At 44.9% G+C, this 27446-nt stretch overlaps 1 protein-coding gene across 25 annotated transcripts in view; it reads right to left on the minus strand.

The window, feature by feature from the left end:
- DAB1 (DAB adaptor protein 1) overlaps positions 1 to 27446 on the minus strand; it is a 1166965-nt gene that overhangs the window by 283662 nt on the left and 855857 nt on the right. Inside the window, exon 1 of one of the 25 annotated variants that reach the window (XM_077891948.1) lies at positions 9875 to 10001. The exons of the other annotated variants lie outside the window; for them this stretch is intronic. The gene's annotated coding sequence lies outside the window, so the exon portion shown is untranslated. Of the gene's footprint in view, positions 1 to 9874; positions 10002 to 27446 lie in introns of those variants that run through there. 25 annotated transcript variants of the gene reach the window in all.

Below are 27446 nucleotides of genomic sequence, written 5' to 3' on the forward strand. Positions count from 1 at the left end.
AGTGAGGTTTTGCTGGAACACAAAGGCAATATTTATTAGAAGCCATGGGAGGTGTCAGAAGTACAAGTGCTATTGGGGACTTCAGCAGAAAGCTGAGCAGGGTGACAACATCCCTCACTACAGGTAAAAGACAGCCATCCCCACGGCAAACACAGCCACCACTTGTTTTGACCAAAGCCTTCAGGGAAGATAATACACTGGCTTTAAAACTCTGAAAGCCACAACGTTCATAGTTTGAGCACCCCACTGAAGACTCCACTCCAGGCTGTTCTGCCATAATGGTGCGTGTTAAGGGGAGAAAAATCAGAGGTCAGAGACCTCTTTTGGCCTGAGACCTCATCTTCATTTTGTGGCTTATTAGGTTATGTTTACTTCACATTTCAAAAAATAAAAAAGGATTTCAGCTTGTAGAAAGCATTATAGAAAGCCATTCTCTATGACAGAATAAAATAAATAAATGAGGAAAAGTGCAGTAAAGGGGAACAAATTATTGGGAATGAAGGTGAGGGTGGAAACCAGGATAGGGCACCAGGAAAATGTGTAAAGTCATGGAAGAGAGGCTATAAACTGTCCATGAGATTCCTAGAGGCCAAAGCAAAGAAGGAAATAGGATCAGTTCTAAGTTTCACAAGGTTCATGTTCAAATAAAGCCTTTTTCTCCCACTTTGAATCAGAGATGGAGAATGAAAAGGAGCTTTCCTAAAAGCAACCCAGGTGGTGTCATGGACATTAACATCAGCAGTGTATAAAAAAATCGAAGGGGCACCTGGATGGCTCAGTGGTCGAGCGTCAGCTGAAGTCAGCCTTCAGCTCAGGGCGTGATCCCGGGGTCCTGGGATCAAGGTCCATATCCGGCTCCCCACAAGGAGCCGCCTTCTCCCTCAGCCTGTGTGTCTGCCTCTTTCTGTGTGTCTCTCATGAATAAATAAATACAATCTTTAAAAAAAAAAAATGGAACAGGGAATTTTCAGTGGCCCTTAATCTATGCTATAAGCATAATACTAAAGCATAATTTAGTAGTATTGCTTTTCAATAGGGTCAAAACAAAGTGACCCAAGTCACCCAAGTCATTTTAAATTCTCTATGAATAAAGCATGCTTTCTTTTCTTTTTTTAACTGAAGTGAAAAACAAGTAAGTGGGATCTTACTATACAGCTATCTGGTGCTTTGGTTTTTTTTTTTTTTTAAAGATTTATTTATTTATTCATGATAGACATAGAGAGAGAGGCAGAGACACAGGCAGAGGGAGCAGGCTCCACACTGGGAGCCCGACGTGGGACTCAATCCCAGGACTCCAGGATCGCGCCCTGGGCCAAAGGCAGGCGCCAAACTGCTGAGCCACCCAGGGACCCCGGTGTTTTGTTTTTTTAAGGAATTTTCTAGAATTAAGAAAAAAATATATAAATGGCTTATCAGTTTACTCATCTGTAAAACAGGATGATGCTGGGTATGACTCATGGAATTAAGTGAATGGGAATACATGAAATTATGTGAAAGCACTTTTGGGAAAATAAAATGCTTTGTTCCAGAGGGCAAGCACGGTTATTCCTGAGGTATCAGTCAATCTTCATCAAGGGGATGATAGGAGGAGCAAAATGTGTTTCTTTAATCAAACTCAAAGCTAACAAAAGTCAGAACCAGGTTTCAGCAATATTAAAGGAATTTATGTGACAACAACAAAGCATACTTATGAACATTTCATTTAACTAATGGATCACATAGTTTCATTAAGTATTTATTGCACCATGAAAATTCATTACATAAACTCTTAAGAGTATCAGAAAAAACAAATGTATAAACCTAAAATAATCCCATTAGGTTTTTCATTACTCAGGGCCCCACTTCCACCCAACCTCTAAAATTCTCACCTCTGATTCTAGAAAAATGTATCAGCAGGTGGGAGAACCTAAAGCAGTAATCTGTCCCAGAGGCTGGGTTAGAACCATGCCTGATTCTACCACTGTCTATGTAACCTTAGGCATGTGAGCTACTTAACCATTCTCAGCCCCAATTTCTTTTTTTTTTTTTTTCAGCCCCAATTTCTTCATCTGTATAATGGGGAGATCCAATGGGCCCCACAGTACCCAAATGAGGGAACACACAGCCCAGGGAGTGCTTAAGAAAGTCCACTAGAGTAAAAAAATCAAACTCTGCAATAACTATTTCAAACTATTTTTATCTGAAAAAAAGAGAAATAGCTTATTACTTAAATATGCAACCTAACAGCACATGTACGCAAATGTATACATCAATATCCCTACCCTGGTATAAGGCGCAGGCTTCGAAAACTGATTCATTGATGGGGAGGGGGGAGTGATGACTGGCAGGTGACCGGGGGCCACACAGTGGTTTAGCAGGAGGGACTGACACAGTTCAGGTCTTTTCAAGATGATACTAGCCCAGGAATCGTGGCAGGAGGGGAGGCCAATGATACTAGGGGCAGGGAAGCAAATTGGGGGAGCCTGCATCAATGGAGCTGGTAGGTTTAAAAGCTTATGATCTTCAATTTTCCTTTCCAAAGATGTTCTAGATAAATGAATCTTCATTTTTTTTTTAAAAAAAAAGCAAATATCCCTTCAGCATGCAGCCATTAAATCAGTTTCTAGAAATCCAATCAATAGAATCCACATTTCCTAAGCACCTACTCTGTGCAGAGCAGCCCCCGTGCTATATGCTGGAGCTACAGAGAGACACACACCAAGGCCTGGAGGCTGCTACATCCCCACAGGGGCAGGGACTGGCCTCAGGTGGCCTTCAAACCTATTCGCCAAGACTCCTCCCAGTGGGAAGCTCTTCCTTACTTTAACCCTATCGGCCATATAGGGAGGTGGGCCACACTATTTATTTGCTCTTCAGGAACTGAAAACCCTCCTCTGTCATCCTGGTTCCGTGGCAGCGTGTTTGAATAACACGGAACTATTGCTACTCCCTGGAGTCTTACGGGAAGAAAAGCAAGTATTTAATGAGGCCCTCCCAGTGAAGGGGATTTTAAGTAAACAAATGCCCATCTGGCAGCTTCACATGCTGATTTACCTGAACTATATACTGCCATTATTTGCTCTCCTTTCCACAAACTGCATTTCATTATCTTCAAAGTTGACAACGGGAAAGAGAGTGACACTGGCCAACACGTGTAAGTGGCGAGCAGAGTGAGTGTGCAACATGCCCCCAAGCTGCCCGGTCCCCCAGGGTGGTCCCCCCCGGCAGGGCTCGTCGGGAAGCTGTGCACAACCCAGCAGCTGTCCATGAGCTCCTCCCATGACAGCCCCTTCCCACAGGCCACCAACAGGTGCCACCTCGTCCCTGCCCAGAGAGCTGAGAGATGGGTGGTATGTGTTCTCCCTTCCTCGACATCCCATTTTAATTATTCTTTCTCAAACACCTCATTTTTACCACCTTCCTTTTGAAAAAAGGGCCCATCATCTTCCTTTGCTTCACTAATGATTTGCTAGTTCAATCTCAATTACCGTAAAATGGGATACATGGATGGCTCAAATTTTCTCCACAAAAGGATCTGCACTTGACTGGAAGCAACCCAATTTCCACAATTATCTCCCTCACAAAAAGCACACACAACAGTGATAACCGTGGGGCTCTGTTTTCCCAGAGCCACAAATAGGGATGGATGCGCTGACAAAGGAGCTCTTTTTTGTTTGTTTCCTGATTTGTGAATGTATTTATTTGAACCTTCTCGCAGAAACATAAAAATTCAATCACACTTGGCAAATACTGAGCAAATCACCCACACGGAAAACCGTTTCCTCTCCGTGCAGTTTTCCCCTTACTGTTAAACCCCATAAACTCCTTGGGATCACAGTTCAAACCCCCTTCTAGGGGGAAAGCTTCCCTGATCTCACGCACCCTTCCCCTAGCACGGCAGCCTCTGCTGATGACAGAGGTGGTACAGAGCAGATGCCGCCAAACTCGGCCCCATGGTGGAATCATCTGAGGAGCTACACTACTCATACTTGTCTGCCATCCTGAGATTCTTATTTAAGAGTCGTGAGGTACCACCGGCTCATTGGGCTGCTTAAAAGCTCCCCAGGTGGTTTGAAGAGGCAGCAACATCTGGGAAGCACAAGCATCTTCAGCACCCAGCATGACCCCACTCCCTCATCCCTGGGTTTGGGCCCAGTGTCAAACCCCCAAGTTTGAATGCATTCCCTGCAAAATGAGTAGAGTCAGAGTCTACATACCCGATACAGCGAGGGTATCCCATGACATGATCCACATAAAATGCTTGTCATGGGATGGTAAGTGCTGGTGGCAGGTGGGGAAAATGTTCTGCCCAAAGATGCATGTGCCCTAACCATCCAAATATGATTTAGGTGATATGGATAGTAAGAATTTGGGCTTTTGAACAGAGGAGGTCTCAATGAGATTTGAGGTTTTGAACTGATGAGACCCAGGAGATGCCTTGCCCGTAGTTTGCAGTTGGGCTGGATGTGAACCTTTGGGGACCAGAGAGTGGACTGGGATAGATAGAATGGGCCCCACAGATGTGCACTCCCTACTCCAAATCCCAGATGACTGCACCTGGAGGTAATTCCTCACCCAAGGGCCATTCACTGACTGACCAAGCAGCCACAGCTCGGCCTGACACAAAAAGTTAGATCCAACCCAGATATTGGAGAAGATAGGCAGAGTCTCTCAAGAAAGTATCTGAACTCATGAATACAGATGCTGCACAGTGGTAATGGGACCAGGGGGTAAAAAGATGCCTGGGGAGAAGCCATAAGGCAGCAGCGAACAGCTGAGCACCAGTTATGAGTGAGCACAGGACCTACAGAAGCCACCAAGTATAAAAGAATATATATAATTAGGAGAGAGAAACAGATCATTTCCAGTAGAAGTAGTAACTGAGGGCAGCCATGGCAGGGAGTAAACAAAGTCTTGTGCAATGGGAGGAAGAAAACTGAGTCGTAGGGGAGAGCCAGGACCGTCCCTGCTAGGAGCTCAAACCTCAGTCTGCTGGAGGCCAGGCGGCGTGTCCATTCTGAGCCAGTGGACAGAGTCCTCCCTGCCATGCATGGCTTATAGTGCTGCACTGCTCCTTGCCAGGAGGGCCTGTAACCAAGAGCCTGCAGAGTACTTATCCTCCATACCCCTCATCTGAACCCTTGAAGACATCACTATTCATATTGTGTAGCTGACAAAGAAAAAAAAAAAAAAAAAAAAAAACCACAAACATCCCTCCCAGTCTCACAGACTTGCCTTGGGTTTTCAAATCACAGCTCCATAAAGTCCCAGATGTGTGACCTTTGGCAAATCCCTTGACGTCTTTGAGCCTCAAAGTCTATCTCTATAAAGCTGGGAAACCTTACCTCTAATGGTTGCTGAGCAGAATAAATAAGATAATGTACGCAAATTGCCTGGTACTACAGGAGGTATTCATTATATATTGTTTGCTTTCCCTTCCCACGATTTCATTTGCATTTAATTCTTTGGAAGGAAAAGAAAATTTTCTGGTATTTCCTACACTATATGCCCATTAGTTTTTCAATACCTGCCTGTCACAATGAATCAGGAAACAATGACCTAAAACGATTTCTGCTAGGATATGAAATCTGGTGTTAACCTGACCTTCGGGCTCCAGCTGGGTATGCCTTCCCAGCTCAGGTGCTCCTCCTCACTCGAACCAAGTGCTCCAGCCACACTGGGTGGGTCAGACCCCAGAGCACAGCTCGGTCATTCAATGTCATACCTCCTTGCCTCCTCCAGCTCAGCTCTCACTCTGAGGTCGCATGAGTCCATAGTTGACAAACTCCAAACACACTATTCCAGAAGAATTAATAAAGATCATTTACACAAGGGCAAGCTGTGTTGGAGGGAGCCACTGAAGGACACTGCAGTAGCCCAGGGACAGGTTAGCAGAGCTGTTCCCTCTCCTGGGCCAGTCGGGGTGAAAGAAGGGAGAGGTGACTGGAACCAGAAGAGAAGGTAGACAAAGTTGCCTTGAAAGGAGCAGTGACCTTCAGTCTAGGTACAGCAGGCCCAAGGCATCTCAGCCAGAAGAATGCCCAGAAAGTGGATCAAATCATAAAGACTTCACTTCCCTCCTTCCCACCCCTCAGCCTCCTGCTGGGACGCATCATTGGCTACTCTAAGATGAGACCAGGGGGCAGGCAGCCCGTGGTTGCAATCCACATAGTTAGCCTTCTGGAGTGAGGGGGGTGGGAAAAGAAGAGAAGGCAGTACACCTGAAAGGACAAGGAGAGTCAGCTCAACGCCCAAGGGAAGACTGGCCTCCATGAAAAAGGTTGTCATGGGGCACCTGGGTGGCTCAGTGATTGAGCATCTGCCTTTGGCTCAGGACATGATCCCAGGGTCCTGGGATCGAGTCCCACATCAGGCTCCCTGCATGGAGCCTGCTTCCCCCTCTACCTGTGTCTCTGCCTCTCTCTGTGTGTCTCTCATGAATAAATGAAATCTTTCAAAAAAGAAAAGAAGAAAAGTGTTGTCACAACCCACATGCTTCAAAATTCTTCAGGAACTTCCTGATTACCATCGCCTGGTGATAGTAGAAAATGGAAGGGAGAAGGGGGAGAGGAGAATAGAACCGTGTGTGTCAGAACCGTCTATGTGCTGTGGTCTGTGCTGAGTGGTGCACATGCCTCATCTCATTCATCTTTACAATCTGGGATGGTTAGGACCATTATCCCCATTTTGTAGAAATGGAGGCACAGAATTGATGAAACACCAAGCCCCAGGTTCCATTTCTAGGGTAGATTTGGATCTAGGACACAAGTGCACCTGACTCTAAACAACACAATGTTTCCATAAAACCATCCTGCCTTACATAAATCGTCATTTTGTTATCTACCTGTACCCCTGTCCCTTTATGAGCATGAAGGCCACTGGAGGGCATGGATAGTCTTTTATTTCTCTTGCATATATATCCTCTTGCCCTGGGTATACTGATGAGATGCAAAAATGTGCCACAAAAATAAATCACAGAATCTTTGAAATCCCCACAATCCTATTTTTCCCCAGTTTAAAAATAACCTGTTTTGCCATATATTCAGAAACTTCTTTTCCCTCTTTAAACAGACCCATTTTTTTTTTTTTAACACACATCTCATATTGGGATTCACAACTCATCACTCCCACAAGAAATACCCTCAGGCTCCTTGTCTATTCAGACAAGCACTTGGTAAATTTGGAAAACAGTTTAGATTAATTTCTGCCTGCCAAGTACAAGGATTCTGGGGAGCCTTCTCTTATACAAAGTTTTAAAAGAAATATTATGCTCATTTCCTTAAGTATATTCAACAAGAATTTTTTAAATGGACTCTGGTTAAAGTCTTTACGACTAATAATGAAAACAACAAAATGATTAATAATACAACCATGGCAGCTCTGTACACCCAACATTCTCTGTGTGTAATATTACCTGGTGAGTATTTCTAAAAGCCCTGAAGTGCCTTCCTGACATTTCATCATTAACTCCTTTTGCCTGCTCTCCTGGGTAGCAAAGGTGAGCTGGTGTGAGCTCCATGTGGAAGTGGAGGCCTGAGGCCCAAACAACTGGGTTCCTCCACTCCACACTCATCTCCAATTTCATTTACTGGGAAGACAAGAAGCCTTATCAGAACGCAGCAGCAGTCAAAAGAAAGGATCTCCAGCTTTTCTTAGGAGGGTGCCCTTGGGTCTCTCCCTTGTCTGTACATTCATTTGACATTTCCTTTCCAACGACCATCACAGCTCAACAAGTACTTTCCTTGGTGTCCACTCATTTCACCTTAACAACTCCGTAAGGTAGGTCTTGCTGTCCCTATTTTACCATGTCTGGAAAAGGAGAAAAGATGGGCTACAGGTTCCCCCAGCTAGAGATTTTTGAAAATCAGATGGAATCCATAGCTTCTGGATTCTAAGATCTTTTTTTGTATCTGGCAAATACCTGGCTCCTTAGTCTTTTTAGGCTTCCTTATAGATTACCAGCTCCAGCATTACAATTGATATCTTGAGGAAGGGAGTAGGGGCCAGGATGGGGTGATAGTGAGAGGGCAGGATCTATTTGTAGTATGTTAGCTGGTCCCAACTCTCCCCGCTGGGCCCCAGCTGGCAAGATCTCACTTCTTACTCTATCTGCTGACTCTAGGCCACTCCTCCATCCTCCTCTGCTTAATCTCTGTACCTATGCATTACCACCAGGGGCCAAGGACGAGGGGGGGGGGGCGGGTACTGACCTCAATCATAATGTCTTTCCCTAGTAATGATGAACTTCAGCCTTTAGTTATTCAGATTTACAGTCTAAATTAGGAGTATTCTTGAAGGATAAAAAGATCAAGGTAAAAGATAACAGAATACTCAATTGCTTCCAAGAGCCAAAGTGATAAATGAATTACTCCTGATTTTTTAGTGGATTTAACTATAAATAGTGAGCCAATCTTAATTAGTCCCCATTAACTGGTGGTTTCCAGAAGGCAACCAGCCAGTCCTGCAAATAGTCATTCACTCAACACTTGTGATTCTCTAGGTATTACCAGCCAATATCCATCCAAGGAGGAAGGGATACATGATCAGAAGAAGCATTAAAAGATCTCTTCCCCTAGGAATTCCGGAGGAAACACCCATAAAAAAGTACAGCATGAAAAAAATGAGGATATCAAAAACTCCTTTGAAAAATTTCATGAAAGCTACGGATCCCTTCCCCAAGTTCAAGTCAAGAACTTAAGATGTTAAGGTGGGGATTTAAAAAAAAATTCAAAGGTGAAATGTAAAACCAATATTTTAAAAGCACAATTTAAAAACTGTCAATATGATGTGCAATGACTTTTCATCTTTTAACTTTTATCTCACCATTTTGTTGGCACACTGCCACAAAATCACAATAAAGTTAGTCACTTCTGATAGGCTTTTACAGCTAAAAAGTACTTCCACATCTGTGTGTCCAAATAAAATTCTCTTAATAACTTTGGAAAGACACAAAGTAGGAATCTTGATTGTCATTTAAAGACGAGAAACATAATTTACCAAAACTCAGCACTACCAGAGCTCCAGTACTTTCAAGTGGCTGTGTCCAAGTTAAGTTCAAGGTCTTTAGGCACCCAGCCTAGAGTGTTTAAGGTTGACAGGATCTTGGATATCACCTCAACTCATGGCCTGGAGTCTTCATTTTGCAATGAAGAAATAGGTCTTAGAGAGATTGAATGGTTTGTCCAAAGTCACCCAGTTAGCAAATCTCATGAAACAATTAACCAGGTCACCAGATTCCTCGTCCATTTCTGATACCATGATCCGATACGTATACCATTCATAACATCATAAAAAGCGGTTCCATATGATTTCATATTCCCAATTTCCTTTTTTTTTAAAGATTTTATTTATTTATTCATGAGAGATACAGAAAGAGGGGCAGAGACATAGGCAGAGTTGGAGAAGTAGGCTTCCTGCAGGGAGCTCGATGCAGGACTCAATCCCAGGACCCAGGATCAAGACCTGAGCCAAAGGCAGATGCTCAACCACTGAGACACCCAGACGCCCCTTCCCAGACCATTTCTAACACCATTCACTTTTACAGGATTTCTACTCCAAAAACAAGTTATTCTGGAAACATTTCTAAAAGCACGTAAGGAACCTTTAAAAAGAATTAAAGGACATTAAGACCTTGGCACACACCGTAGAAGGAACCCTCTGTTCAAAACATAATTTACCAAAACTCAGCTTCACACAGATGCTTTCTAGACTTAGAAAGCATTTTCCTAGAACTTGAGGTACAGTCAAGAAAGAGCTCAGAAGAACCATCTCCTACCCAGGGGAAATAACCTCAGCATGCTAAAAGCAAACAAAACCTAACAACCTGAGCAAATTAATTTCTAATAAAGAGCTCTACTCCGAGATGAAAAAAAAATTAAATTAAATGTTACATTACCCATGTGGTCATGTTACAAAGCACAGCTCCCAGAGACAGCTGTCTTGGCCCTTGTGGGAGCTGGGAGCCACCCCACAAAGAAGGAAGGACAAAGTACACAGCTGGAATCACAATTACGGAGTTTCAGCGACTGGCAGAGCAGGGGTTTGGTAGGGTGCAATCACCTGGGGAGAAGCAGTTAAGCTTTCTGCCACAATACCATCAGGGCAAAGGGCATCCAAACACAGGCTCCCTCTACTCCAAATGCATTTCTTTACTTATGTCCTTTCATTTCCTGTCTGCCATGCATCGTTCAGTTCTGGGGTTCCAGCTTTTGTCCTAGTAGAGGAAGGCAGGCAGCAACAAAGGAATGTGTACAGCATGTCAGATGTTAAGAAAATCTGTGAAGAAAAGCAAGGAAGGGGAAGGGAATGAGAGGCGCTGGAAAGGGGTACATTTTTTAAATGAGTCAGTGTCTTCACGGAGATCACATGGCATTGCACCTTATGCCTGTCATGCGGATGGTTATCTGGAGGAAAGGACATTTCAGGCCGGAAAAGCAAGCCCCAAAGCCCTGAGGCAGAACTGAGTATTTCGGAAGAGTGGTGAGGTAGCTGGCATGGAACAGAGGTGAGGAGGAAAGAGAAGTTAAGGGTGATGACAAGGCCTGGAGGCCAAACCCAAACCCTGGAAAAAGAACCACAGGGGTCTTTGCTCTTGAGGAAAATACAATCCAGCAGTAATTCATCCCAGAAGGCTTGGTTTTTCAGAACTGGCTTCCTCGCTCACTAGCCATGTGGCCCTGGGAAAATGAAACTTCTGTGAGGCTCCATTTCCTCATTCACAAAATGAGAACAATAATAATCTCATCACATCTCATCTACCCTACTAATGCTACTCCCAAATCATCCCTTAAGATCATTTCAAAATGCTAGATGCTCATGCCTCATCTCTCTTCCCTCACAGAACAACCACATGGGTTTAATATTTTTATCTCCATGTTTTAGACAAAAACCAGAGACAGAAGGTGAAGTCTTGCTTAAGAAAACACAGGCAGTGTTACAATCAGGATTTGAATGCAGGTCTTTGTGGTTTCAAAGGCCACAGCGCTGAGCTGCTGGTATTATGGCTCCCAGGAAGTTGATGGCTAGAAGTGAAATGTCATATGGGAAGGGCCACATGGCTTTTTGATGGCTGTGGCTGTCCTAATGACACAGTGTGTTTCACGGGACTCTGGAACAAAGTGCTCTCTCCCACCACAAGCACTGGGCAGTCTACATGGGGATGCCTTCCAACCCAAGGGTACCATGATTAAACTCGTCTGGCTTCTCTTATTAAGTCTGAATTCCAGAAGCTTGATCATGCTGGGGCATTAAAGCAGTCACCTAGCTCATCAAATCTCTCAGAATCAAGCCTTAAGGAGAAGAGAGACAGAGACAGAGACAGAGACAGAGAAAGGAAGACCTCAAACTCTCTGCAGCTCTCTCAAAATAAGGGGCTACTCCTTCTCAAAAGGAAATCTTTCTGCCTCCAGCCCACCTGAAGGAGAGGAAAGGAAATCAGTTCTGCTGAGCAGCACATGTTTATGGCACTGGACCTTGCTCCCAATAAATCAAGATTCAGTTCAGCTCATCAGAAGCTAACATCTGCTTGCTTTTCTTCCTGGACTGTCTCAGACCATTTCTCTCTCAGGCAAAGATCACCGGTGGACACCTCAACTCAAGCTGATTTAACTCGACGGTGGCCATGTTAATATGCTCTCTGGGTTTACAAGTCTATCTCTCTTCTCAATGTCTGCAAAACAATGCTAACAATAGATGATGATGATGAGAATAAAACTCACAGAGACTATGAGGTGAAGCTAGTCTCAAGGTTAATTCCTGGCTAATGTTTTTTAACCTCTCTGAGTCCATATTTCTCATCTCTGAAATGTGAATACTAGTATTTATCTTGTATTCTCATTATTACAGAAAAAAAATAGTATGTGAAGTCCCTGGTCCATACTAGTTCCTTAGTAACTCAGAGCTACTACTTTCCATTAAAATAAAGGTAAATGAGATTTACACAGAATTTTTCCACCCATGGTTTCATTTTTTTAAAAATGATTTTATTTATTTATTCATGAGACACAGGGAGAGAGGCAGAGACATAGGCAGAGGGAGAAGCAGGCTCTCTGCAGGGAACCTGATGCAGGACTTGATCCCAGGACCCTGGGATCATGACCTGAGCCAAAGGCAGATGCTCAACCACTGAGCCACCCAGGCATCCCATCCATGATTTCATTTGATCCCCATAACAAATCCTCAGCCCTTGATTTGGGGATGTTCCACTTGGTAGATGCTCAAAGCTAGAATCTACAGCTAGAATAGAGTTTAGAAATAATCTACGAGTCTCCTTTTACCAGTAGGGAACCTCAGGCCCAAAGAGAGGACATAGTATAATATTATCTAAGCAATCGCCTTCTATAGTAATTCAGAAACCCCTTCCTGATGATGAACTCAGCCGAAGACAGCAGGGCATCACAAGCTAAATGCCGTGGGGAATGCCAGTAGGGCACGGACCAATGCACCCAGGATCAAAGTGAGTTGTTGTGATACCCAGAATCACATCCAAAGGCTTTATTAAAATTCCATTTTACACGAGAGAGTAAAGAGTCCCGTGCCTTGCATGCAAAATGGCCCCTGCTTGCACTGGGCTCTTGCTCAGGCCAAATGCACTGGAGGTTCTAATTGGCAGAAGTGGCTGGTGGGCAGAGTCCATGTATAAACTCCCACCCCCGCTACTTTACACCAGTTTCTCCACTTGCTCGTTATCCCAGGCTTCCAGGCCTGTTCCACATTCAGTCTAATTGAACAGGGGCAGGGCCAATGGGGTCTGAACCTCCAGGGCACTCACTCTCATCAGGATCTTGCATGGGACTGTTTGTTCAGCAATCCTGGGGTAAGGGCCCCCTGAAAAGAAGGTTCTGTGGCTTTCTTTTTTTTTTTCTTTTTTAAAAACTTATTCATGATAGACACACACACAGAGAGAGAGAGAGAGAGAGAGAGAGGCAGAGACACAGGCAGAGGGAGAAGCAGGCTCCATGCCGGGAGCCCGACGTGGAACTCGATCCCGGGTCTCCAGGATTGCTCCCTGGGCCAAAGGCAGGCGCGAAACCGTTGAGCCACCCAGGGATCCCTCGGTTCTGTGCCTTTCTATCTCATTTTCCAGAAGCAGACTGGGCATGAAAATTAAGGAGGCAGTGCCCCATTTTTCATCCACCTACTGTTTCTGTGGAAAGAATGCTTAGACTAAATGTTAGTGAGAGTGGGGTGAAGCCAGTTGAGGATGAGTCCTTAGTGGGTGGGAGAGAAAGCACACAGGTTTGAGCCTGGTCCATGACCATCTCCACTGGAGGAATCCGAGTGAGCTGCAACTTCCCTGAGCCCTCTCACGGTTCCTACCTTGTGACCCGCAGACACCCCAAGCACTTCTTCCTCTATAAAAAAAAAATGTTAAAGCTTATATTCTTTTCTGATTTGCAAAGAAATTAAACATTTTTGTGGGTTCCTAGAAGTCCTGTGAGGCCTGAGGCACTGTGCTGCTGTGCTAACAGCTAAGTTGGCCACAGTTCCTTAACCAACAATGGAACGTCCTCCTGCCACATACTGAGCATTAGTAGTTTAACCTGTAATGCCCTGAGCACCATGCCTGGTATCCAGTAGACACTCAGTGTCTCTAAATAATCATACTGCTGCTATTACTCAGAAAATATAACTTTGCCATTCTTCAGAAATAACAGGATTATGAGTCTTTTAGAAGAAGAAGCATGAGTTGGTTCTGTGACTTCTCATTTATCAACCCCTCAAAATTTCCTAATAGCTGTGAGAACAGAGCCATCTCTCAACAGATGCACATACCAAATAATGACAATGAGCTTGAAAGGCAACATTTTCCCACCAAAGAGAAGCTTTACCAAAACTGTCTTTATTTGCTACTAATTTTTTGAAAATATAAAAATATCAGGGCACTTAAAAAAAAAAAAAATCAATGTCCCAGGATGTATGGGCAGAAACTGCAGTTGGAGCCATGAAGCTCTGGGAAGCCCACCTAGCCTGGAATGTCCTGTGCAGCCAAAGGAGATGTGGCCACTCCATCACACTTCAAGCCTCCGGCTCCCTTTTTCTTTATCAGGGACCGATGTGAGGGAGGACCTGAGGCTCATAGATTCACTGAGCCATTTCCCAAGGTTTCCCACAGAGCTTTCTCTTCCTTAATAATTGTCTTCAGGGACGCCTGGGTGGCTCAGCGGTTGAGTGTCTGCCTTTGGCTCAGGTCATGATCCCGTGGTCCCAGGATTGAGTCCCACTTTGGGCTCCCTGCAGGGAGTCTGATTCTCTGTGTCTCTCATGAGTAAATAAATAAAATCTTTTTTAAGGGACGCCTGGGTGGCTCAGCGGTTGAGTGTCTGCCTTAGGCTAAGGGCGTGATCTTGGTGTCTCAGGATCGAGTCCCACATTAAGCTTCCTGCATGGATCCTGCTTCTCCCTCAGCCTGTGTCTCCGCCTCTCTCTCTGTGTCTCTCATGAATAAATAAATAAAATCTTAAAAAAAAAAACTTAAAAAAAAAAACCCAAAACAATGTTCTTTGAAAATAAGGGATGGATAGATGGAAGGGAAGACAGGTGGAAGGCAGGATGGAAAAAATCCAGTGAAATCATTCTCAAAGTACTCCATAATACAGTGGTCCTCAATTACCTGAAAAATCATAGTGACTATTAGTATCATAAAATCTTGGAGATATCCTTTGATAAAGAAACCTTTTTTGTTTTTATGACCAGAAATCCCAAATTTGTTTAAGCCCAGTTTTTCCCCTGGCATAACTATAAATATCCCATCTGATGTGGGAAATGCCCACCTTGGCCATCTTTCTCTGGTTTCTGCTTCTGGGTCTCTGCATGTTGTTCATCATCTTGGTCCTTTCTTGTCTTACATGTCTCCCCTCAAATGCCCCTTCTTACAAGTGCCCTTCCCAGAACATCTGCCCTACAACAGCCTTTCCATGTCCCTCCTCCCAGTCTCTCTCATTTCAACCTCTCTTTACTGTACAGTATTTACTTCATCTGAAATATATCAATAACGTGTGTGAACACAGTCTATCCAAGCCCTTAAGGGCAGGTAGTTTTCCTGACTAGTTCATCTTATGTTCACTGTGATGAGAAGAGTAGAGTCAGAGAGGACACCTCAATAATTAAGGCTGGACAGCTAGATAGGTGGGGAATGACTGGATGGATGAGCACAACACTGCACTGTCATCTTTGGTTTCCCCATCTATGTTGGAGGACTGAATATTTAAAGCTCATGCCAGTGCTGTTCTTTTAAGTATAGCAGCTATAAAGACATCCTTTATTAACCATTTACCAAATGGCAAGGAAATTTTCCTGATGTTTCTTTATCTTTAAAACCACTTTATGGTGGTGGGGGGGGGCACCTAGGTAGCTCAGTGGTTGAGCGGCAGCCTTTGGCTCAGGTCATGATCCTGGGGTCCTGGGATTGAATCTCACATCAGACTTCCCACCAGGAGCCTGCTTCTCCCTCTGCCTATGTCTCTGCCTCTGTGTGTCTCTCATGAATAAATAAAATATTTTAAAAAATTAAAAAGAAATAAAACCACTTTATGGGGTGCCTGGGTGGTTCAGTCAGTTAAGCATCTGCCTTCTCTCATGTCATGATCTCAGGGTCCTAAGACCAATTCCCACGTCGGGCTCTCCGCTCAGCAGTGAGTCTGCTTCTCCCTCTCCCTCTTTGATCTCTCTGGCTCTCACTCTCCCTCAAATAAATAAAATCTTTAAAATAAATAAATAAAACCACTTTATGGGAGAAATGTTGCTATCCCAATGTAAAGATGCCACAACTCTAGGCAAAAGCTAAAATCACCTACTGGGAAATGGCGAACATTGCCAGTCTAAGCCAGTGCTGTTCCTACTGCATTATAAGCCTATAAGCCAGAAATAATGATTTAATAAGAAATAATGATTTTCACTTCTGCAAACAAAACAAAACAAAAAACAAAACAAGCCATGACTGTTAAAGGAACAGGAAGGAAAGGTGAGTTAACTCTGCACATAATTCAATTCACTATGTATTAGTCTATGCCTGGAAAGCAAGAAGCACTTCCTGAGTTGGTCAGTGGTTTCAAAGAGCCTCACTTTAGACATATACAATTGTCTTCTACTTTTTTAATCATATCTCTTGCATTTTATTTGCAGCACTTCTCTAAATCATCTCTGCACATGACAATCGGGCACTATCCCCTTCCCCCCCTCACCTGAAGAGATTATTTCCTCTGGGAGGGCAATCACCGGACAAATGCCAGGCTGTAGAAGGTGTTTCTCCAGCAGCAGCATCTGTCTTGTTGGCAGGCTCCTCAGGCAGTTTTACTGGCAGCATTCAAATGGCCAGGGGGCCAGTCAGAGCGCAGCTGCTCACAAGCTCTCAGGTGGCCTGCATACCTCTTCCCAGATGTCTCAAAATGAAGAAACTGGTCTGGACCCACCTCAAAAGGTGAAGATCGGCCAAAGCCAACTCTAGCTTAGTCAGAACCATCTGGGCCAATCCTAGTTTCTGCTAGGGAGCCAAGTAATTCCCATGATCCTCTTTGTTAGACAAATTGGCAATACCCACCACTTGTACCTGTATAAGAGCACAAGCCACCTGATTCTGGGGTAACAGGCAAATGTATGCTGTGGTGGGTAGCCTCTGAAATAAATGGCCCCCATAATCCCGGCCTCATAGTACCTATGCCATTGATAATCCCTTCCCCTGAGTGGGAGCTAGACCTAGTGGCTCATTTCTTTTTTCTTTTTTTTAAGATTTATTTATTTGTTTATTTATCTATTCAGAGAGACACAGAGAGAGAGAGAGGCAGAGAGCCAGGCAGAGGGAGAAGCAGGCTCCATGCAGGGAGCCTGATGAGGGACTCAATCCCAGGTCTCCAGGATCACACTCCGGGCTGAAGGTGGTGCTAAACCGCTGAGCCACCCAGGCTGCTCTAGTGGCTCATTTCTAATAATCAGAATATGAAAAAGTGAGGTCACTTACTAAATTAGGTCATGGAAAGACTGTAGTTGCCTTCTTGCTGGCCAGCTCTTGCCCTCTCATTTGCCTGCTCTGATGGAAGCCAGCTGCTATGTTTGTAAGCTGCCCTACAGAGAGGCCCATGTGGCAAGGAACTGACGGGGCCTGTGCAGAACTGGAGCCTGCCAACAGCCACCATAGTGAGCCTGGAAACAGAACCACCCCAGGCAAACCTGGAGATGGATGCAGCAGCCCTGGCCAATGCCCTGACTGCAGCCCTGTGAGAGATTCTGAGCCAGAGCACCCAGCTCAGGCCACCCACTGAAACGGGAATAACAAATGTCTGCTGATTTAAGGTGTGAAGTTTTGGGGGTAATTTGTTTTTTAGCAATAGTAGATGCTTTTATTTTACTTTATTTTAAAGATTTTATTTATTTATTTGAGAGAGAGAGACAGAGCACGAGAAGGGGGAAGGACAGGAGAGGGAGAAGCAGACTCCCTACTGAGCAGGAAGCCTGATGGGGAACTGGATCCCAGGACCCAGAGATCAAGACCTGAGCCCAAAGACACCTAACCCCTTAACCAGAGGAGCCACTCACGTGGCCCAGGAGATGCTTTACAAACAGAAAACATTATTTCTTTAAATCACGTCAATACAAGTACTTTTTTCAAGTCTGCTCAAAGGTCACCCCCAGGGCCTATGCTAATCACCTGAATGAAAATGACACGTCACTTCTACCTACTTCCCATACCACCGCATGCTGTACCAGCTTTTCCCATTTCCTCCAATTTTAAACATGCTCTTTGAACACTCTGTCACTCAAAGTGTGGTCTTAGAACCAGCAGCATCAACATCACACGGGGGGTTTATTGGAATGCAAATCTTAGAGGAGTATTCCAGACCTAGACCCAGTAGGTCAAAATCTACATGAGAGGAAGATTTCCAGGCTATTTCCAGGTACATCAACATCTGTAAAACAGTCTTCTAACATTCTCTTAGATTTTCTTATTTATTCAATCTTAGCGGGGTTTTTTCTCTTTTTCTGTCTCCTACCCTCCTCCCAATCCCAGTGAAAAGCGGGATACAGAAGTCCTTGTTGATCCTGATTTCTACCAATTGGAAGTATCCATTCTGCATTTGTAAACACAGAAAGAGACACAGGGGGGCATAGGCTTACCAAATTTTATAATCAATACCACTTTAATCTGTGCTCATTTGAGATGGGTTTCTCGAATTCAGTTTAACCTACCTGCTGCAGGTTAGAAGGTCTCCACGTCATTAGCACTGGAGAGCCCCACCTGTTCCTCCACCTGGACACTCTCAGGGGGTAGTGACAGCACTTAGTGTATCACTTTGTCTTTTCAGAAGTGTTGCAAGGCCCTAGGGCAGCTACTAATTACTAGACCTGTTACTACTGAGTGTGCTCTCCTGTCTCCAAGAACAGCATGTTAGGAGACTGGCGAGGAGAGCTTTGGAAATGGGCTTCTTCATCCTGGCAGAGCTCACGGTCCAGCTCCCAAGAGCTAGTATCCGCAGCTGAGGACGACGGGAGCACAGATCTGGGTCAGAGTCGGCAGCTGCACACAAGAGCAATTGGATGACTCTTCCGTGGCAATTTTTCTACCCGCCAATTTGGAATCCAGGCACTTCCTCCATGTTACTCACTGATGAATGGTGCCTGGTACAGGCTAAGGCAACCTGAAGACATCGAAAGCCCTCCCTAATTCCCCTGCTCCTTTCTCTGGATGTTGTCCATATCTTGCCAAATAACATCCCCCCACCCCCTGCAAATTCAAATCCTTCGTGTCATCTTTCTGTGGCATCCAAATACATTTTCACTGATATGCTAACATTAGAAAACTTCTTAACCTACACTGCCTCTTCCCCTTGCCCACCTCCCTTAGAGATGTGGGCAAGCCAGATACTTGGTTTCTCAGCTTCCCTTTCCGGCTAGAAGTGGCAATACAATCCAGTTCGGTCAAATAAAGAGTGACTGGGGAGAGAGGGGGTGTCACTGTGTGGGAGTTCCTTCTGGCAAATTGTTGTTTGCTTTTGTTTTTACCTCTGATAAAAGAAAGGAGACAAATAATGAAAGCTCTATTGTACCATCCTGGCTGCCTCGTTTCTTTCTATTTTCGGTGAAGCTATAGGAGGACTGTACTTGTTCTTATGGCAGCTACCCTGGGACCATGAGCAATTAATCTATGGATGACACGGAGCAGAAAGAAAGAACGTGAGCCCTGATAACATCTTTGAACTATGGCACTGATCTTGGGACCACCACCTCTGACTTTTTGTTATATATAGGAGATAACAAAATGACTTGATTCCTAAAGCCACTGTTGGACATGTTTCCAGTTTTCTCTAACAGTCTCATATTCCATTCAGGGTTCTTATGCTAACAATTCTTTTTTCTTTTAAGTTTTATTTACTTATTTGAGAGACAGAGTGAGCAGGAGTGGGGGGGGGGGCAAAGGAAGAGGGAAAAGTAGATTTCTGCTGAGCAGGGGGCCTGATACAGGACTGGGTCCCAGGACCCTGAGATCATGACCTGAGCCGAAAGCGGATGCTTATTAGCTGGCTGAGCCACCCTGGTGCCCCTTTGCTAACACTTCTTAAACTTTATATCATCACACAGTGATTAACGAAAGCCTAGAATTTTTCCAAAAGGACCGTCATAGCTCTAAGTCTTGCCTACAATTCTAGGAGCATCACAGACTCCCATCATCCATGGTCATCCCCCAAACCATAAGTCTCTTGCTCACAGAGAAACCTGTTAATGCATTATGCATACAAACTACAGGATTTTATAATTAACACCAATACACACCTTAAGAACCTCAAGGCATTTTAAATTCCTGAGCTTTACAAGATACAGCTGTCATCACCATTTATTGAATGTGTACTATGTGGACTCTGTTCCAAGCACTCTATACATGTAATCGCAACTGATCGATAAACCCTAATGAGGTAGATATCACTATTATCTCCACTTTGTAAGAAAGAAACTGAGGCTTGGAGTCACTAGTAAATTGCCTCAGGTCACAGTGCTAGGAAAGGACAAAGGTAGAATTTAAACTCAGGCAGTGTGACCAGCTTGGCCCTTCTTTTCACCTCACCATGTAGACCATGTATTATAACCGGGAAGTAGATCCATTCAGTCTAGAAGCTGCAACAGAATGGATTTAACTATTAAGCTAAAATGTTTTAAAATGTAAAGGTATTGGTTGCACATTTTAATTTAAAAAAATGAAAGCTGAATTCTTAGACAAGTGAGTGTCCTAAGCAAACTATTGCATTTGTGGTACTTTAGGCTTTACTTAGGTTTAATAAGTAATACGAATATAAACACCAAGTGCTTACCATGTGTCAGCCACTATTCAAGCAGTTTATGTCTATTATTTTACTTAAGCTTCATGATAAACCTATGGGGTGGGTAGCATTAGCCCTATTTTACAGATGATAAAGCTGAAGCACAGGAAAGTAACTGTGGAAGGACACATAGCTAGGGAGAAAGTGTCCAGGTATCAACCCAAGCAGAGGCTATACCTCGAGCCATCATATCATACTGACTCCAATTTCAGCACTGGATTTGCATAATCTCCATCTGGAATCTGAAAATTTATAGAAGCATTCACATTTTACAGAGATTAAAAACCAAGCTTCCAACATGCAGTAATAATCCACTTTCTCCTACTTAGAAAGCAGGTCTCATTCCCTTGGGTTTGCATTTCCAAGGGCCCACATGAAGGACTCAGCCCCCTCTGACCTCTTCTCTCTGTGCTCACACCTTGGGAATCCTGACCTAATGACATGGACTCTCACCTCTTGGTAGAGCATGCTCAAGGCTACATCTACCACCCTGACCACTCTCTCAAGTCCCAAGTCTTTGTGTCCAGCTCTCCACGGGACCTTTTCCACACAGACACCTAAAGATCACTTTTCAAATCCAGTGTCTAAATACACTCGAAATCATAGGATCTTAATAATGGAAGGGGCCCATCAAAGGCAGGTGGTATACTGAAAAGATCGTGTGTTTTCAAGTCAGAAAGCACAGGGTTTAAATCCTAGCTCTAAATCCATTTCTTCTATAAAATGGGAGTGGTTGTCAGTTTCATCAGTGGATAGAAGGAATAAAGGTAATATTGGATACTGACTTTCCTACCACAGTTCCTGGCACTTCATAGCCGCTCAGTACATACTAGTCACATTTACCACTATTATCATCAACAAAATTTTGTGCATCCACTGAATGCGGGAGTATTTCCACAATACCCATGACAGATGGCCATCCAGGCTCTGCTAGAACATTTCCAAAGATAGAGAGCTCGCTCACTCACACCATCTCCCTAGGCAGCCGGTTCTATTATTGGACAGCTCTCACTGGCACAAGTCTACCCTAGGTTGAGCCAAATTCTGCCTCCATGACTTCCGCTGGCCCAAGCTATGTCCTGTGGAGCAGCACAGCACGGTTCTGCTCTCTTCCGACACAAGAGGCAGTTCTGAAAAAAGAAATCATGCCCTCACTACCTCCTCTCCTGTCCAGGCATTCATTCCCAGGCACCCCCTCCCAGGATGTGATTTCTATACTACGTGCAGTGTTCACCACTCCTCAAAGTGTGCTGCCCAAGAGGTACAGCAGTCCAGTACCTGGTACAAGTGCAAACTGCAACTTCCATCAATGCATTCTAAAAGTCATATTGTGATTTTCTAAGTGGACAGCTAAGTATCACTGTTGCATCATCCAGGGCTTGAAGTCCATTAAACCAGTAAGGTTTCCCTCTTCCCAACAAAAAGATCATGTTGGGTCCCCCACGCCATCCGATTCTCATGGAATCTGGGCACCTACAACCTGGCATATCCTGTACACTTTGACTTTGGCCGAATGAGAACATTCTGAATCTTCTTTTTTTTTTTTTTTTTTTTGAGTATGCTTCAATTCTTTCTCCAAGCTATCACTGATCTTTTTCCATTAGTGTGCTCCAATGTTGTCCTCAAATTCAGCACTAAAGGCCTCCACTCAGGTTTGTTTCCATTCATTTTAAGAAAAGATCATTCAATGAGAGATACTGCTGTATTAGAGTCTCAGAATATATAAAAGAGTCCCTGCCCTTAAGAGGCAGGGAAGACAGACACATAAATGAAAAAACAATGTAGCATGGCGATTGCAATGACAGTAGTTGGGAAACACTAGCCCAGAGATGGCTCACACGTGTGGCTGCAGGTTAGCATCACCTGGATGGATTTTAATTGGCCACACTGCCAAGCAATTAAATCAGAACCTCCGTGAGTGGGGACCCAAGCCTCTGCGCTCATAAAGATACCCAGGTGATTCCAATGTGCGGCCAAGTTTGAGAAGCAGCAGCCTAGACAAGCCAAGTTCCTTTTAAGTTTTAATATGCATACAAATCAACTGGGTTCTGCTAAAATTCAGATGCTGAGTTTATAGGTCTGAGGCGGAGCATGAGATTTTGCATTTTTAATTCACTGCCAAGGAGATGCTAATGCTGCTGGTGTACATCACACTGTTGAATAGCACTAGCCTGGGATACACTATCTAATTCTCCAGAAAGTTCCTTCTCCAGTCTTGCCTCCTTTTATGCTGCAAGTTGAACCTTTCATTCCAGCTCATTGAAAGAGACAAGTAAATGGTAAGATAAATACAATGATGGTTTGACAGGAGCTCTGAGGGCTCAGAAGAGGCCACTTAAACAGATGAGGAGGGGGTGGGGGTGGGGGTGGTGGCTGAGGAAGGCTTTCCAGAACAGGCTACGTATGATTTCATTGAGTTATACAGAGGAAAGATACGAGTCCCAGCAAAGAATTGGGCACAGCCTCAGAATTGTGAGAAGGAAAAACAAAACACAAGGTGTTGTTTAGGGAACTGAAGGGTTTCTTGGTCCTCACAGATTCCATCCCTCATTTACCAACGTATCTGGCCGGGGTCCCTCCCTAGGCTGTTGGTTTGAACTATCACTTAACTTCCCCCACATTTTAAACCTTATCTCCAGCACCAGATCATGACCTCCCGAAGGGCAGAATTGGGTTCAACTACATTGTGTACCCTTTGTGTTCACCCGGGTGTGCCTCCCACGTTAGATCTCAGAGTAGGTTTTAAAACAATGAAGAATTATTCAAAAAAGAAAAAATAGGCTTTCAGTTTCAATATCTTTTTTGAAGCACAGATTGATGTAAGCAGTTCCTTACCAAGATGTAATCTATCGAGAAAATGATGTAAACCAGTGAGATGGGGTGGAGAAATGTCACCAAAGGTAATTAGAAAAGAGGAGCTCTTCACTGCCGGTGGTGTGGTCAGTGAGGATGGTGGGGTGACTCAATGAGACCCTGTTCGGATGATTGGCAGGGGGTGGGGAGTTACCCATGTTTGGGGCAAATGAAACCGCAAAGGGCTGGCTACAAGAGAGAAAAGTCAGCCTAATTCAATCAGACATTACAGTCAGCCCTGGTTAATGTGAAACAATTAATACAATCCATTTTTATGCAGATTAAAACATTTCAAATTAACAGGTCAATAGCGCTCATATGTTCTGGATTTGGGCTCCACCGGAGCCAGGTGAACCGTTACGTGAACCAATCTAAACTTCATTACAGAGGAGGACTCTGGTTCTCAGAGAGTCACACCGAACTCAATTTGGAGTTAATCGCTCACATTTTTCTCTCATCTACCAGATATCCTAATTTAAAGACAGATCTGCTAGGTTTTTCTGACACAAGACAAAGAGGACATGAATTATTCATTTGTAGTAAAGGTATCATTTGATCTGTTTATTTTCCAATTAGGTGAAGTGAGATAAAGAAGCAGTCAATAAAACCAAGAGATTTTCGCCCATTGTATGGAATTAAAAGTAGACTGTGTTAATGTGGGTCTTGGAGTCCATAAAAAAACATTCCATTAGCAGTGTGCGCTGGAGGGAATTGGGCTAAGAAATGGAGATCGTTCACAGCTGAAATCCCCCCAAGAGGCAGGGCTCTGAAGGTGCTTTCTGCCCTCCCGTCTGTCTCTGCCTGCTGACCACAGCCACCCTGTGCCTACACCCAACCTCCCTCCCTCCCTCTCAGCCTCTGTTTAGGACTTGCCCTGGTTCAACTGTCTCTTCTCCCCATCCCCAGCAACAACCCGGTTATGCTTCAGGGCCTGGCTCCTCACTCTGTAGCCTGTGAAAAACTTTCACAGTCCCCTCCCCTGTTCTGCCACCCTCCCCATCTGCACAGCAGGGCGCTCGGTGCTCAGTGCTTGGTCCCCTCCTTGATGCTCCCAGCTGCTCTGTGTGTAGCTCTGTTGGGGTTTCAGCTGATTCCTTAAGAAGCATGCAGGCACCCTGCCCTTGGACTTCTAGACTCCAGAACTGTGACATATCAATTTCTATTGTCTATAAGCCACCCGATCTGCAGCACTTTATTTATTATTACACTTTACACAGCAGCCTGAACTCAGGCACAGCCAGTCACTACAAGGAGGTTACAAGAGTTATTGAAGTGAATTACAAAGAGTAAACTGGGACAATGGGCAAACTCATGAAGGTGGAGAGGTCTCTGGCCTCCCTCTTCTCCCCATCCCCATGAGGCCCCAACCCAGAGAACACACTCCTTCCCTAGAACAGAGAAGGGATCAAGGTTTTTGGATCAAGATTTTTCAAATCCGCAACATGAGGGCCACATCACCACCAGCCTACTACTGATCTTCAATCAGACACTTTTTCTGATTCTTTGCTTCCTTGTTTCCAAAACGAGTTTAGCCTAAGTAATTACTTGGCTTCTTTCCAGCATTAAAGGTACGCGAACTTATCATCACCTGCAAATGATTTCATCTATGCGACAGGCACTTTTGAGAGATTTCTTTGGGCTCTACACATCTGCTAGGCATGGGCATAAGGAACAGGACACACTCTCTCCCCTCAAGGAGCTCAGGCCCGCAGTGGAACATTTGGGGATAATTAACACGACACCATGAGGTGACCACTCTAGTCCTTCCCATACTTTCCCTTTATATTCAAAATGTCAGGCTGTGCTCAGTCCCCCTTGCTCTTGCCAACCACAAACTGGCCAAATCACTGTGGACAGGAGCTTCAGGACATCTAGGCTCAAGATCGCTAGTCTTAAGTTCTGTCTCGATCCCCAGACTTGGCAAAGCCTTTGATGTGACCAGGCACAGTGCGATTGCCGGGAAAGGCAGTCTTGTGCCTGTGTGTGGTCCTCCAACCCCAGAGCAGCCACAGAAGAATGCTCTGGGCCTGGATCAGCCCCTGACCTGGAGACAGACTCCGCACAGTCTGGGTCGTGCTTACCGCCTCCTCTGGGAAGACTTCCCTGCTTCAGAGTCCATGTGTTCTCCTTTATTGTATTTAAGCCTGTGTGCCCTTGGCTTTCAGCCTTTCAGACTCCATGCCCACGGGGGAGGGGTGTGTTTAGGCCAGTTGCTCTGCTGTGCTACCAGGGGGACCCACTAGTCCTGGGGCACTGATGCCCACGAACAGATCTGATCTTGTTCTGTCTCTCCTGTGTGTGAGCACACTCGTTCCAACCCGTGCTTGACTGTGCTGTTTTCTTTGGTGACTACGATACCAAGACACGGTGCACGGAAGTGTTTGGACGTATCCCTGGGGGCTGGCATTGTGATGATCTCTGCTACTTTCTAGGAGTTGGAGTGCCCCCCCGCCGCCCCACCGCCCGTGTGTGCTGTTCTCGACGTTCTCTAAGAAGACCTAGCAGGCAGCATTTCAGTCTGCTGGGGCTGCCACAACAACAGACCACAGGCTGGGTGGCTCACACACAACACACATTTATTTCTCACAGTTCTGTAGTCTAGGAAGTCCAAGATCAAGGCGCCAGCAGATTCAGTTTCTGGTGGGGATGCTCTTCCTGGCCTGCAGAGAACATTTTCTTGCTGTGTCCTCACGTGGTGGAGAGAAAACAAGCTCTCCTGTGCCTCTCCTTACAAGGGCACTAATTCCATCGTCAGGGCCCCACCCTTACAGCCCCAGCTGAACGAGACTGCCTCCTAACGCCCCATCTCCGAATACCATCGCATTAGGGGTTAGAGCTTGACTCTGAAGATCAGAATGGGATGGAGCATAAACATTCAGTCCGTAACAGGCAGTGCTGCCTCGTCTTGTCCCACACAGATCCCTCTTTACAGGAAACACTCTGTGGGGTTATGAGCACAGGATCATACTTGGGAGACCCACTGAGGAACCCAGAGTATGGGTTCTCCTCAGAGATGACAGAAATACATGTCAGTCTCCCCTGGGTTTTCCCCACATATTGCCATCCCACAGCACCAGGGGCCTTGCAAGGGTGAGTTTGTTGGGGCACCTGGGTGGCTCAGTGGTTGAGCGTCTGCCTCCAGGTCAGCTTGTGATCCCTGGGCTCTGAGATCGAGTCCCTAATCGGGCTCCCCAGAGAGAGCCTACTTCTCCCTCTGCCTAATGTCTCTACCTCTCTCTGAGTGTCTCTCATGAATAAATAAATAAAATCTAAAAAAAAAAAACAAAAAAACAAAAAACAGGGCAGCCCGGGTGGCTCAGCGGTTTAACACCACCTTCAGCCCAGGGCATGATCCTGGAGACCCAGGATTGAGTCCCACGTCGGGTTCCCTGCATGGAGCCTGCTTCTCCCTCTGCCTATGTCTCTGCCTCTCTCTCTCTCTGTTTCTCATGAATAAATAAATAAAATCTTAAAAAAAAAAAAACAAAAAACAGTGAGTTTGTTGGTAACTCCTCTGAGCGTGTGAATGCATCCCTAACTGACCCACAGGAAAACTATCTTGCACCCCCCTGGGGCTGCGGATGGGGCCTCTTCAGACCTGCTGCCAAACTTGGTAATAAAGCATCCCGAAATGATTGGCTCTGCCACGAAAAATATAAGGAGAAAAAAGATGGTTAAGAGATCGCTAACCGCTAACATGGTACCATGTGTCAGAACACACCTCCTGTGTCTTGGCAAGAGAAGGGAGGTGTAAATGTTAAGAAAAATGGTACTAAGCTTGCCAGGGAACTGAAGCAAAACGGGAAATAAAGGATTCCCATCCTATGGCCTGGGTAGCTCCATAGTGGCCCTCTGAGATGGGAGTGGCCAAATCACTTGGCCAAAGTTAATTTTCCTCAAAGCCAAAGAGATGAAAAAGTAAAAAACGTGAATATTGGGGATTGACTGATCTGAAATTCAGGTCTCGTTACCTTTAGGCTGTTTATTTTTTTTTTATTTTTTTTTTATTTTTATTTATTTATGATAGTCACACAGAGAGAGAAAGAGAGAGGCAGAGACACAGGCAGAGGGAGAAGCAGGCTCCATACACCGGGAGCCCGATGTGGGATTCGATCCCGGGTCTCCAGGATCGCGCCTTGGGCCAAAGGCAGGCGCCAAACCGCTGCGCCACCCAGGGATCCCCCTTTAGGCTGTTTAAAAACAACCTTTAGTGACATATTTTTTAAGAGGCTTTTTTTAAGACTTTATTTATTTGACAGAGAGCACAGCAGAGAGAGGAAGAGGGAGAAGCAGGCTCCCCAGGGAGCTTGA

This window comes from Canis aureus, chromosome 3, assembly GCF_053574225.1.
Source record: "Canis aureus isolate CA01 chromosome 3, VMU_Caureus_v.1.0, whole genome shotgun sequence".
NCBI classification, from domain to species: Eukaryota; Metazoa; Chordata; class Mammalia; order Carnivora; family Canidae; genus Canis; species Canis aureus.